This window comes from Phyllobates terribilis, unplaced genomic scaffold (assembly GCF_046119375.1).
Source record: "Phyllobates terribilis strain yellow unplaced genomic scaffold, ASM4611937v1 Scaffold_11__3_contigs__length_659146591, whole genome shotgun sequence".
NCBI lineage: Eukaryota > Metazoa > Chordata > Amphibia > Anura > Dendrobatidae > Phyllobates > Phyllobates terribilis.
In genome coordinates, this window is record NW_027362771.1 from 584,724,469 (window position 1) to 584,739,486 (window position 15,018).

Genomic DNA, 15,018 nt, shown 5'->3' on the forward strand with positions numbered 1-15,018 from the left:
TTGCGCAAGATTGGTAGTGCTGTGGATTTTTCCATAATGATGATCCGCATTGTAAATTTCCGCAGCATGTGCACAGCACATGGGGATTATCATTGGGGAACGTGGCAGACCTTCTACCAAGCGTCTTTAAACGTTTCTGCAGCGGAATTGCCGCTGTGGAAACACTTAAACACATAGTGGGCACACAGCCTTAATGTGACCCAACATGCCAGCAATAAGAGCTTCTACTCACCCCACAAAAAGCAAGTCCCCACTCAGGTCTGTCATCTGCTAACAAAAGAATACTGGGTGTCCCCATTACTGGAAGCACAAAGGCTCTGGAAATGTGACATGGCTCCCACCCAAAAGAAATCCAGCAAAATCTGTGCTCCCAAATCCCTCTTCAGAGCTCCAGTGTGCCTACACCGCAGTTGGTGTCCACATGTTTGACATTAGGCGGGCTCGCCTCACTATAATAATCTACAAGTGCGTGTCTCCAGGAGCACAATGTACTGGGCACTACAATGGCAGATCTGCAATTTTCACTCAGCAACTTCCACGGCTGCTTGTTTCTGGAAAATGCCCATAGTCAAATTAATCACACCTGTAGATAAATTCCAATAGGGGTCACTTGAGGGGGGTTTCCTCTGTTTAGCCGCATCAGGGGCTCCTTTACCCCCCCCCCCCCCAGGGTGGTTTGCACGTTAATGACCAGGCCAATTTTTACAATTCTGAACATTGTCACTTAATGAGGTAATAACTCTGGAACGCTTCAACGGATCCCACTGATTTTGAGTGTTTTTTTTTTTTTTCAGGACATATTGTGATAGTGGTAAAATTTCCTCAATATCACTTGGGTTTATTTGTGAAAAAAATGGAAATTTGCTGAAAATTTTGCAATTTTCAAACTTTGAATTTCCATGCCCTTAAATCAAGACAGATGTCACGCAAAATAATTAATAAATAACATTTCCCATGTGTCTGCTTTACATCAGCACAATTTTGGAACCCAAATTTTTTTGGGTTACGGAGCTTTAAGGGTTAAAAGTTGACCAGCGATTTCTCATTTTTCCAGCAAAATTTACAAAACCATTTTTTTAGGGACCACATCATATTTATGACAAAAAATACCCAAAAGTGACGCTATTCTAAGAACTGCACCCCTCAAGGTGCTCAAAACCACATTCAAGAACTTTATTAACCCTTCAGGTGCTTCACAGGAATTTTTGGAATGTGGAAGAAAAAAATGAACATTTCAATTTTTTCACTAAAATTTTACTTTAGACCCCAATTTTTTTTTTTTTATTTTCACAAGGGCATCAGGAAAAAATGGACCCCAAAATTTGTTGTGCAATTTCCCCTGAGCACACTGATACCCCATATGTGAGGGAAAACCACTGTTTGGGCGCACGGCAGGGTTCGGAAGGGAAGGAGCGCCATTTGACTTTTTGAATGTAAAATTTGCTTGAATATTTAGTGGATGCCATGTTGCGTTTGGAGAGCCCCTGATGTGCCTAAACAGTGGAAACTCCTAACAAGTGACACCATTTTGGAAACTAGACCCCTCAGGGAACTTATCTAGATGTATGGTGAGCATCTTGAACCCCCAGATGCTTCACAGAAGTTTATAACATTGAGCCGTAAAAATAAAATGTTTACATTTTTCCCACAAAAATGTTTTTCAGCCCCCAATTTTGCATTTTCATAAGGGTAACAGGAGAAATTGCACCATGCTATTTGTTGTGCAATTTCTCCCGAGTAAGTAGATACCCCATATGTGGGGGAAAACCACTGTTTGGGCGTACTGCAGGGTTCAGAAGGGAAGGAGCGCCATTTGACTTTTTGAATGAAAAATTTGCTTGAATAATTAGCGGACGCCATGCCGCTTTTGGAGAGCCCCTGATGTGACTAAACAGTGGAAACCCCCCACAAGTGACACCATTTTGCAAACTAGACCCCTCAGGGAACTTACCTAGATGTGTGGTGAGCACCTTGAACCCCCAGATGCTTCACAGAAGTTTATAATATGGAGCCGTGAAAATAAAAAAAATCAAACTTTTTCCATAAAAATTGTTTTTTTTTTTTGTTTTTTTTTTTTCAAACATCATTTTTATTTGTTTTTTTTTAGAAAAGCAAAAACATATAAAGACATATGAAACAAAGCCAGAATGCAGAATAATAAGGAGCCTGTACATAGATCAGGCACACTGAATAACCGATAAGTTCAGGTTAGCTGGCTAATTATGTTTTAGCCCCAAATTTTTTATTTTCACAAAGGTAAGATGAGAAAATGGACCCCAAAAACTTTGTTGCAATTTCTCCTGAGTACGCCAATACCCCATATGTAGGGAAAATACAGTGTTTGGGCGCACGGCAGAGTTCAGAAGGGAAGGAGCACTGTGTGACTTTTTGAAAGCAAAATTGGCTGGAATTGAGAGCGGACGCCATGTCGCGTTTGGAGAGCCCCTGTGTGCCTAAACAGTGGAAACCCCCCACAAGTGACCCCATTTTGGAAACTAGACCCCTCAAAGATTTTATCAAGGGGTATAATGAACATTTTGAACCCAGAGGTACGACAGAATTTGATAACATTAGGTCATCATATGGAATAAATTGTCATTATTCTTGAGCGCAAGTGCTCGCTACTTGAGTTTACATCGGGTACTCGGGTATGCACCAAGTATCGTGGGTGCTCAAGTGACATGCTCGAGTCCCCGCCCCGCATGTTTCACGGTTGAAACATACGGGGATCGCTCGTGCATAGCAGGCAATCCCTGCGAGTTTTTTTTGGCCGTGGAGCTTATGGGGTGGAGACTCGAGCATGTCACTTGAGCACCCGCTATACTTGGTGCATACCCGAGTACCCGATGCAAACTCAAGTAGCGAGCACTTGCGCTCAACACTGGTCGCCATATCGTCATCATTTTTTTTTCTTTACTTTTGAAAAAATCCCTAGCACAACCCTAACCCTAACTTATTTTTTATGCCTTTCCTGGTATAAGTGATGAGATTACTTTATTCTTCAGGTCGGTGCGATTACAGAGATACCAGATTCATATCAGTTTTTTATGACTGACAGCTGTCACACACTAAAAGACCCTTTTTTTTTTGCAAAGACTAGTTTTTGCATCGCCATATTTTGAGAGCTATAATTTTTCCATATTTCGGCAGACAGAGTCTTGTTTTTTGCGGGACGAGTTGACGTTTTTATTGGTCCCATTTTCGGGCATGTGACATTTTTTGATCGCTTTCTATTCCGATTTTTGGGAGGCAAAATAAACAAAAACCAACAATTCAGGAATTGTTTTTTTTGTATGCCGTTCTGCGTGTGGTGAAATTGATAAGGCAGCTTTATTCTTCAGGTCATTACGTTTACAGCGGTATCACATTTATATTGTTTTTTTATGTTTTGCCGCTTTTACACAATAAAATCTATTTTATAGAAAAATATTTTTTTTTTGCATCGCTTTATTCTGAGTGCTATAACTTTTTTATTTTTCGGCTGATGGAGCTGTATGGCGGCTTGTTTTTTGCGGGACAAGATGACGTTTTCAGCGGTACCATTTTTATTTACATTTGTCTTTTTGATCACGTTTTAATCCATTTTTTGTTTGGCGGTATAATGATAAAGCATCGTTTTTTTTTAGTTTTTTTTTTAACGTGTTCACTAAAGGGGTTAACTAGTGGGATACTTTTATAGGTCATGTCGTTCTGGACGCGACGATACCAAATATGTGTACTTTTATTGTTTTTTGTTTTTTTCATAATATTTATTGATGGGTACATTATATTTTTAATGGATTTTTTTTTTTTTTTTTTTTCTTTTAACACTTTTACTTTTTTTTTTTTTTTTCCACTTTTTGACAGTTTTCCTACTTTTACATTTTGTCCCACTATGGGACTCACTTTTTACAGTCTGATAGGCTGTATAGCATAGGAATGCAGCAGCATCCCTATGCTATATGCAGCCTGTCAGTGCTGCAAGCAGAAGATACTTTGATCGTGCACTGCGCATAATCAAAGTATCTTCCTGCTGTCTGGTGACCTGGATGTTGTCAAAACGACATCCGGGTCACCATGACAACCACGGGACCTGACCTCAGACAGCACGGCATGCTGGGAAAGAGGTGAGTACCGGCGCTTACCTCCGGAATGCTGCGATCGACTGTCACTGTACCTGGTGTCAGCTGTGACAATCAGCTGACACCCGGCGGCGAAATCGCCATGACGTACCAATACGTCTCTTAAGTCCCAGGGCGCAGGTACGCATTAGTACATCATGGCCTAGAAAGGGTTTAAATGAGTCTGCAAACTATTCTAGAAAAATCAATGCTGCAAAAGTCAAATAGCACTCTGTCCCTCCCGAGTCTCGCCGTATGGCTAAGCAGTACTGTACAGCCACATATGGGGTATTTCTACATTCAGAAAGAATTGTGTAACAAATTTTGGTGCCATTTTTACCCATTTCCCTGTGTGAAAATGAAAAATCTGGGGCTACAACTATTTTAGTGAAAAATGTAATTATTTTTCTTCACTGCTCAATGGTATAAAATTCTGTGACCCATCTGTGGTGTCAATATGATCACTGCACCCCTGGATGAATTCATTGAGGGGTGCAGTATCCAAAATAGGGTCATTTGTGTGTGGGGTGCCACTGTTTTGCACATCAGGGACTCTGCAAACGCGACATGGTGTCCACTCTCGATTTCAGACAATTTTGCGCTCCAAAAGTCAATGGTGGTCCTTCCCTTTAAAAGTCCAGCCATGCGCCTAAACAGTAGTTTTCCCCCACATATGGGGTATCGGTGTACTCAGGAGAAATTGCACAACAAATTTTATGGTTTAATTTCTCCTGTTACCATTGCAATAAATGCAAAATTTGGGGCTAAATGAACATTTTGGTGGGAAAAATTAAAATTTTCATTTTTTTTTCCTTCCACATTGCTTTAATTTCTGTGAAGAGTTAAAAAAAAACTTCTTGCATGTGGTTTTGGGCGGCACCTTGAGGGGTGCAGTTTTTAGAATGGTGTCCCTTTTGGGTATTTTCTGTCATATAGGCCCCACCAAAGTCACTTCAAATGTGATGTCCCTAAAAAAAAATATATGTAAATTTTGTTGGAAAAAATGAGAAATTGCTGATATCTAACATCCTAACAATAAAAATTGTTTCAAATATTATGCAGATGTAAAGTAGACATATTGGAAATGTTATTTATTCATTATGTTGTACAACGTGACTAACTGCTTTAAGAATATAAATATTGAAAGTTTAAGAATTTTGAAATTTTCAAACTTTTTCAAAAAATTCTGATTTTTTTTTCACAAATAAACGCAAAACATATCGACCTAAATTTACCACTAACAAAGGTACAATGTGTCATGAAAAAAACACAAACATTCTCAGAATCACTAGGATATAAAGCGTTCCAGAGTTATTAACACATAAAGTGACAGTGGTCAGCATTGACAAAATTGGCCTGGTCAGGAAGGTGAAAACAGGCTCTGGCGCGAAAGGGTTAATGTACATTGCTGGGTTGGATTTTTCTGCAGAGCTTCTCTGCCTCCTGGATTTCTGCTTGCTGTGAGCGCGATCATGGCTGAGCTGCTTGCCTTAAATTTGTGCTTTGCAGATGCAGCTTTGCCTCTGCAGCATCAGAACATCGCACAGGGAACCACAAATGAGAACCACATGAATGGTTGTAGTTCATGTAATGCACCAGTAGAGGGCAATGTTTGTTTAGTAAACTGACCCCAATACGCTACCTGCCCCATAAATCAGTAATTCCCAACCTCTTTATCTGACTTCCATGTTTACCATGAAGCTGTTTTTTCATGTAGCATATGTGCAACTTCTATATATATATATATATATATATATATATATATATATATATATATATTTTTGTGTGTGTGTGTGTCTGTGCAGGAAATCCGTTTTAACAGTTTAGGCAACATGGATGTAATTTTATGAAAATTCATGCCTACTGTGTGTTTAAAGATGGTGTTGAACCTTTGGTGAGGTGGGGGCACTTGTGGCGGAAAAAAATGCAATTCCAGGTTTAAGTGCAGAATCTTGGTGTTTATTTAAAATAAAATAAAGCAATAATCAGAAAACACTTCCATTGCATGTCTTGTTGCCAATACCTGCACAAAAATATTGCAATTACATACATGTGAACAGAGCAGTGATTACTTGGGGGTCTCGAGCCAGAATTTAAAGTTACTTGTTTGGGAATACTTCTTCCCCAAAAAAGTCAGCAAGGGTCTAGTTTCACACAACTACAACATGGGGGTTACATTCGGGTTATGGACATGATTAAACGCCATTGTAGAATCCATGAAGATGATTGTTCAGGGTGCAAGACCCACAGTCTATATAGTAGAGAGAATCACAGCCCTCATGGCTGCTCATAAATCTTTTTATTGAGGCAGAGCAGTATACAGGACTTTTTTTTGGTCCACCTTCAAGCAGCTGCCATGTAAATTATGACAAGACTGTTACAATAAACCAACGTCCGGTCCCATAAAGGTGACGTCAGACAACAAAAGTAAACATTAACAAACAGGTGGATCCAGTGTGGCTCACGCAGAATAATACTCACCGTACCCTGGCGTGTAATAAAAATAGGTCAAGTTACATGATCATCTTTAAAGGAGGTTTAAAAGGAGTTTGCTACATTGGAGGGGCTACATTTGAGCCCATTGCGGTCCCTTAAATTTGCAAGTAGAGATCGTCCTGAAATACACTGAAATTATTACATAGTATATATTTTTTGTACAGTGGTAAATACACATTGCTTTTCTCCTGACTGCAGAGTTGAAAGGAGCAAACACTCTCATTTTCACCTTGTTGCTCTATGTTGATGACACTGACAAAGACAGCGTGGCGCTGAGCTGCTCTCAGCTATCTTCTCTTCTGTGCCATAGACTTAAAGTAGAGTAACAGGTGCGACCGACTGCTCCAGTCAACTCCTGCTGGCAGTGGTCTTGCAGCCAAGATAAGAGCGGGGTCAGAAGTCTCCCGTTATGGTGATCGGTGGGGGTTCTAGCATTGGGCGCTGCAAACTAACAATTATCCCATATCCAGAGGTGAGGTGATCATTCATGAACATTAGAATACACCTTTAATCATTTGAGTAGTACACATGCCCCTATTTTCCAAGTACATGTAGAACATACTACTTTTGGCCATGTTAAAGCCTGTGGTTAATTTCTAGGGAGAGATATAACAAAGTGTTATATACATTATCACCACAAGAGGATAGTGTGGACATTCACAATGCAGTAAAACTGAACGGCATTACTGACAGGGCACAGTAAAGTTGTAGGGATTGCTGTGGCACCCGAATATACTCAGCTTAGCGTGAACTTGGCACTTACATAGGGTCTAGATTAAATTTTACTCCCCGCTCTGGGGGATTCCATCCTGATAAAGGGATTTATGATCCAGTTACTAATGAGTTAAAGGGGTTAATGAATCTATTCTTGGTAGAGTGATGATCCTGAGGCCTGACATAGTGCTGGGGTTCATGGTAGCATCCCATATAGATCAGCACAAGGAAGGAGAGTGGATGGTGAGGCCGATGATCAGGCTGATCACCATAGAAGTGTCCGCCCCTCCCTTATTGATGGAACTGGGACCTTGTGTGGGACCCCAAAAGTTGTCATCACTTCTGTAAATAGAGAGGAGTGGGCCCGCATGATTAGTAGTAAGACTGTGGGGTCTGAGTATAAATACAAGTGAGCTATATATATATATATATATATATATATATATATATATATATATATATATATATATATATATATATATATATATACATACATACACACACACACACACACACACACACACACACACACACACACACACACACACATATACATACACATATTTAAATATATATATATACACACACACATATATATATATATATATATATATATATATATATATATATATATATACACTGCTCAAAAAAATAAAGGGAACACGTAAATAACAGAATATAACTCCAAGTGAATCAAACTTCTGTGAAATCAAACTGTCCACTTAGGAAGCAACACTGATTGACAATCAATTTCACATGCTGATGTGCAAATGGAATAGACAATAGATGGAAATTATTGGCAATTATCAAGAAACCCTCAATAAAGGAGTGGTTCTGCAGGTGGGGACCACAGACCACATCTAAGTACCAATGCTTTCTGGCTGATGTTTTGGTCACTTTTGAATGTTGGTTGTGCTTTCACACTCGTGGTAGCATGAGACGGACTCTACAACCCACAGAAGTTGCTCAGGTAGTGCAGCTCATCCAGGATGGCACATCAATGCGAGCTGTGGTAAGAAGGTTTGCTGTGTCTGTCAGCGTAATGTCCAGAGGCTGGAGGCGCTACCAGGAGACAGGCCAGTACACCAGGAGACGTGGAGGGGGCCGTAGGAAGGAAACAACCCAGCAGCAGGACCGCTACCTCAACCTTTGTGCAAGGAGGAACAGGAGGAGCACTGCCAGAGCCCTGCAAAATGACCTCCAGCAGGCCACAAATGTGCATGTGTCTGTACAAACGGTTAGAAACCGACTCCATGAGGGTGGTATGAGGGCCCGACGTCCACAGATGGGGGTTGTGCTCACAGCCCAACACCGTGCAGGACGCTTGGCATTTACCACAGAACAGCAGGATTGGCAAAGTCGCCACTGGCACCCTGTGCTCTTCACAGATGAAAGCAGGTTCACACTGAGCACATGTGACAGACGTGACAGAGTCTGGAGACGCTGTGGAGAGCGATCTGCTGCCTGCAACATCCTTCAGCATGACCGGTTTGGCAGTGGGTCAGTAATGGTGTGGGGTGGCATTTCTTTGGAGGGCTGCACAGCCCTCCATGTGCTCGCCAGAGGTAGCCTGACCGCCATTAGGTACCGAGATGAGATCCTCAGACCCCTTGTGAGACCATATGCTGGTGGGGTTGGCCCTGGGTTCCTCCTAATGCAAGACAATGCCAGACCTCATGTGGCTGGAGTGTGTCAGCAGCTCCTGCAAGATGAAGGCATTGAAGCTATGGACTGGCCCGCCCGTTCCCCAGACCTGAATCCGATTGAGCACATCTGGGACATCATGTCTCGCTCCATCCACCAACGTTGCACCACAGACTGTCCAGGAGTTGGCGGATGCTTTAGTCCAGGTCTGGGAGGAGATCCCACAGGAGACCATCTGCAACTTCATCAGGAGCATGCCCAGGCGTTGTAGGGAGGTCATACAGGCACGTGGAGGCCACACACAATACTCAGCCTCATCAGGAGCATGCCCAGGCGTTGTAGGGAGGTCATACAGGCACGTGGAGGCCACACACAATACTGAGCCTCATTTTGACTTGTTTTAAGGACATTACATCAAAGTTGGATCAGCCTGTAGTGTGTTTTTCCACTTTAATTTTGGGGGTGACTCCAAATCCAGGCCTCCATTGGTTAATAAATTTGATTTCCGTTGATGATTTTTGTGTGATTTTGTTGTCAGCACATTCAACTTTGTACAGAACAAAGTATTCAATGAGAAGATTTCATTCATTCAGATCTAGGATGGGTTATTTGAGTGTTCCCTTTATTTTTTTGAGCAGTGTATATGTATATATATCTATATATATATAATCGTCTTATCCCGTCTGTCTTTGTGTCTGTCTGTCCAGGAAATCCTGCGTCGCTCATTGGTCCGGCGGCGGCCAATTAGTGACGCGGGATTTCAGAAAAAAGATGGCGGCCGTTAGCGGCTCATCTGCCGGACGGAGGTCAGCGGCGATGCAGCGGGGAGATGAGCGGCACTAGCAGCAGAACTACTCCGACCGGCGCCGCTGACCTCCATGCGGCTAACGTCGGAGGATCAGCGGCTTGGCCCGCTGATCTCCCGACAACAAGTGTTTACGGAGACCCGGGGAGCGGCGCCGCCGGTCGGGATGCTTCTGCTGCGAGCAGCCGCTCATCTCTCGGCTTCCCACAGCAGAAGGAGCCGCACAAGCAGTGCCGCTCCCGGGCCCACACTAAGACGATGCTGATTGGTTGCGGCCGGCCACCGCGACCAACCAGCGAGATGGGCGGAAAATGTAAACGTGTAAACGCCGCTCTGCTGATTGGTCGCGTCTGCCAACCGACCGCGACCAATCAGCGAGATTGGCGCCAAATTTAAACACCGCTCTGCTGACTGGTCGCGGCTGCCGGCCGACCGCAACCAATCAGTGATATATGCGGCAAATTTAAACGCCGATCTGCTGATTGGTCGCGTCTGCCGGCCGACCGCGACCAATCAGCGAGATTGGCGCCAAATTTAAACAACGCTCAGCTGATTGGTCGCGGTGGCCGGCGTTTTGCGTTCAGTTGGACCATCATTTATTTTTCAACAGGACAATGACCCCAAACACACCTCCAGCTGTGTAAGGGCTATCTGACCAAGAAGACGAGTGATGGGATGCTACGCCACATGACCTGGCCTCCACAGTCACCAGACCTGAACCCAATCGAGATGGTTTGGGGTGAGCTGGACCGCAGAGTGAAGGCAAAAGGGCCAACAAGTGCTAAGCATCTCTGGGAACTCCTTCAAGATTGTTGGAAGACCATTTCCGGTGACTACCTCTTGAAGCTCATCAAGAGAATGCCAAGAGTGTGCAAAGCAGTCATCAAAGCAAAAGGTGGCTACTTTGAAGAACCTAGAATATAAGACATATTTTCAGTTGTTTCACACTTTTTTGTTAAGTATATAATTCCACATGTGTTAATTCATAGTTTTGATGCCTTCAGTGTGAATGTACAATTTTCAAAGTCATGAAAATACAGAAAAATCTTTAAATGAGAAGGTGTGTCCAAACTTTTGGTCTGTACTATATATATATATATATATATATATATATATATATATATATATATACACATACACACACACACACACATATGTATAATGTACAGTGCGATGTGCACAGGCAAATCTTATGGCACAATATGAACTCTGTGATCCTCAAGTTTCCAGACGCCGCTGCTTCCCCTGCGTACAAGGAGGGTGTGATCTCTCCGAAGTTCAAAGGAAATGTCTCTGTGAGATGGATTTCAACACTAAATGATTGCTCAACTGCAGGAGCGGAGAGGTCAATGAGTGCGAGAGAAAAACATGCCCTAACCAGGTGTGAGAACAGAACCGCAGATCACAGTAACCTGGCTCCTGATCCTCTTATTACCCCTGTGACCTCTTATTACAGTAACCCGGCTCCTGATCCTCTTATTACCCCTGTGACCTCTTATTACAGTAACCCGGCTCCTGATCCTATTACCCCTGTAACCTCTTATTACAGTAACCCGGCTCCTGATCCTCTTATTACCCCTGTAACCTCTTATTACAGTAACCCGGCTCCTGATCCTCTTATTACCCCTGTAACCTCTTATTACAGTAACCTGGCTCCTGATCCTCTTAAGACCCCTGTAACCTCTTATTACAGTAACCCGGCTCCTGATCCTCTTATTACCCCTGTAACCTCTTATTACAGTAACCCGGCTCCTGATCCTCTTATTACCCCTGTGACCTCTTATTACAGTAACCCGGCTCCTGATCCTCTTATTACCCCTGTGACCTCTTATTACAGTAACCCGGCTCCTGATCCTCTTATTACCCCTGTAACCTCTTATTACAGTAACCCGGCTCCTGATCCTCTTATTACCCCTGTAACCTCTTATTACAGTAACCCGGCTCCTGATCCTCTTATTACCCCTGTAACCTCTTATTACAGTAACCTGGCTCCTGATCCTCTTAAGACCCCTGTAACCTCTTATTACAGTAACCCGGCTCCTGATCCTCTTATTACCCCTGTAACCTCTTATTACAGTAATCCGGCTCCTGATCCTCTTATTACCCCTGTAACCTCTTATTACAGTAACCTGGCTCCTGATCCTCTTATTACCCCCTGTAACCTCTTATTAGAGTAATCCAGCTCCTGATCCTCTTATTACCCCTGTAACCTCTTATTACAGTAACCCGGCTCCTGATCCTCTTATTACCCCTGTAACCTCTTATTACAGTAACCCGACTCCTGATCCTCTTATTACCCCTGTAACCTCTTATTACAGTAACCCGGCTCCTGATCCTCTTATTACCCCTGTACCCTCTTATTACAGTAACCCGGTTCCTGATCCTCTTATTACCCCTGTAACTTCCTATAGCGGTGATTCTGCTCTTTTCCAGGTCACACACGGAGGTCACCATTTGCTGTACCGTTCTGCCTATATTAGTCCTTTGTCACGTACGTCGTGCGCTGTCTCCACTGCTGCATCATTAGTTAGTGGGTGAAGTGCTGGCTCGGTGCTATCTTCATGCACACAGTGACGTCGCTTACCCTCGTAATCATGGCCGTGGGTGTGCGCTTTGTGCCAGATAACACTAGAAGCTGACAGGCTCTGAATGTGCTGTAAGGGAGAACTGAAGCAAACAGTAATATTTTCGGGAGACAGCGCTTCTATTAAAACTGAGCAGCTTCGGTGCCTTGTGTTATCCCTGTAATATTGTACTAAACTAAAAGCAGAGTCAACAACCTGGTCTACTGGGGGAAGCGCTTACATAGCAATTCCATAGTGTGCTGTAATTCTGAATCATGGCCAAGTGATGCAATTTCCTTTTAATTATTTAAAGGGGGTGTCCATTTTTAGAGAGAGCGGTGCTGGAGAGACAGCGATGGATTCGGAGAGGTTTTGTAAAGCACAAGTTTATTTGGTTTAAAGAAAAAAAAACCTGCAGCAAAATGAGGAGGGGTTTTCTGAAGCCGGAAAACCCCTTTAAATCTGGAACACAAAACATGTTTACCATACCCTTTCAGTGCAGGATGCAGACAGGTCGCAGTGGTCTACTATTCGGTGGGGTTTCCACCATGCCAGTACTGCCGTTGGTTACTGTATACGGGTCCTGCAATATTACCAGTAAGGCACTAGTCCTAGAGGAGGAGCCTGACTAAACTCCTCCCTCTGGCTGTAGCGAGATGTTGGCACCTGTGAAGAGACTGAGCTGTGGGCGCTGTCTGCTCGATCTCTCAGACTCACACACTCCTCATTGCATACTCCCTACCACTGATCAGAGCCGGCTTAGGTTGACTCAAATACTAGCAGTGAGGTTACTGATCACGGAGTTTGCAGGGTTAATAATAATAATTTTATTTATATAGCGCCAACATATTCTGCAACCCTTTACAATTAGGTAGGGACATGTACAGTGGCATGCAAAAGTTTGGGCACCCCTGGTCAAAATTACTGATATTGTGAACAGTTAAGCAAGTTGTAGATTAAATGATCTCTAAAAGGCCTAAAGATGACACATTTCCTTTGTATTTTAGACGCAAAAAAATATATATGTCATTTTTTACATTTCAAAGATTACAAAAAGGAAATGGGCCGATGCAAAAGTTTGGGCACCCTTGGAGATTTGTGTGCTCCGACAACTCTGACCAAGGTTTCAGACCTTAATTAGCTTGTTAGGTTTATGGCTTGCTCACTATCATCGTTAGGAAAGGCCAGGCGATGCAAATTTCCCAGCGTTATAACAACCCAGCCTCCTCTAACCTTGTGACAAAAAACAGCAGCCATGGGTTCTTCCAAGTAGCGGCCTAGCTCAGCTGCCTAGCCCACAAAGCAGGAGGTTACAAGAAGATAGCAAAGTGTTTTCAAGTTTTCCTTTCCTCAGTTCGAAACGTAATTAAGAAATGGCAGTTACCAGGAACAGTGGAGATCAAGATAAGGTCTAGAAGACCAAGCTAAACTTCAGTGAGAGACGCTCGTAGGATTCCCAGAGAGTCATACACTGTGCATACAAGTGAAGACTCAAGAATAAGAGGGACCAGATTCTGAGGAAAATTTAGAAAAAGGAAACATGGGAGAGTTCGATTAGAGTCCTGGTTGAAGCGGAGGTGCGCATGCTTGGCCTCCACTTTATATACTGTCAATAGGATCGCTGGAAATATCTGAATTCTGTGCTCCTCCAGTTCTATAGAAAATGAATGGAGCGGAGATTGAGCATGGGCACATCCACTCCATCCAAGATGGGGTATGATTTTTTATGGGGTCTAAATCCACTATACACTGTGTGCAGAATTATTAGGCAAGTTGTATTTTAGAGGATTATTTTTATTATTGATCAACAACTATGTTCTCAATCAACCCAAAAGACTCATAAATATCCAAGCTTAATATTTTTGGAAGTTGGAGTGTTTTTTTTTTTAGATTTGGCTTTCTTAGGAGGATATCTGTTTGTGCAGGTAACTATTACTGTGCCGGATTATTAGGCAACTTAATAAAAACCAAATATAATCCCATCTCACTTGCTTATTTTCACCAGGTAAACCAATATCAGTGCACAAAATTTAGAAATAAACATTTCTGACATGCAAAACCAAAAACCCAAATAATTAGTGATCAGTATAGCCACCTTTCTTTATGATGACACTCAACAGCCTTCCATCCATAGATTCTGTCAGTTGCTTGATCTGTTTTCGATCAACATTGAGTGCAGCAGTCACCACAGCCACCCAGACACTGTTCCGAGAGGTGTACTGTTTTCCCTCCCTGTAGATCTCACATTTTATGATGGACCACAGGTTCTCTATGGGGTTCAGATCAGGTGAACAAGGGGCCCATGTCATTATTTTTTCTTCTTTTAGACCTTTACTGGCCAGCCACGCTGTGGAGCAGTTGGATGCATGTGATGGAGCATTGTCCTACATGAAAATCATGTTTATCTTGAACGATACCGACTTCTTCCTGTACCACTGCTTGAAGAAGTTGTCTTCCAGAAACTGGCAGTAGGTCTGGGAGTTGAGCTTCACTCCATCCTCAACCCGAAAAGGTCCCACAAGTTCATCTTTGATGACACCAGCCCATACCAGTACCCCACCTCCACCTTGCTGGCGTCTGAGTCGGAGTGGAGCTCTCTGTCCTTTACTGATCCAGCCTCTGGCCCATCCATCTGGCCCATCAAGAGTCACTCTCATTTCATCAGTCCATAAAACCTTTGAAAAATCAGTCTTAA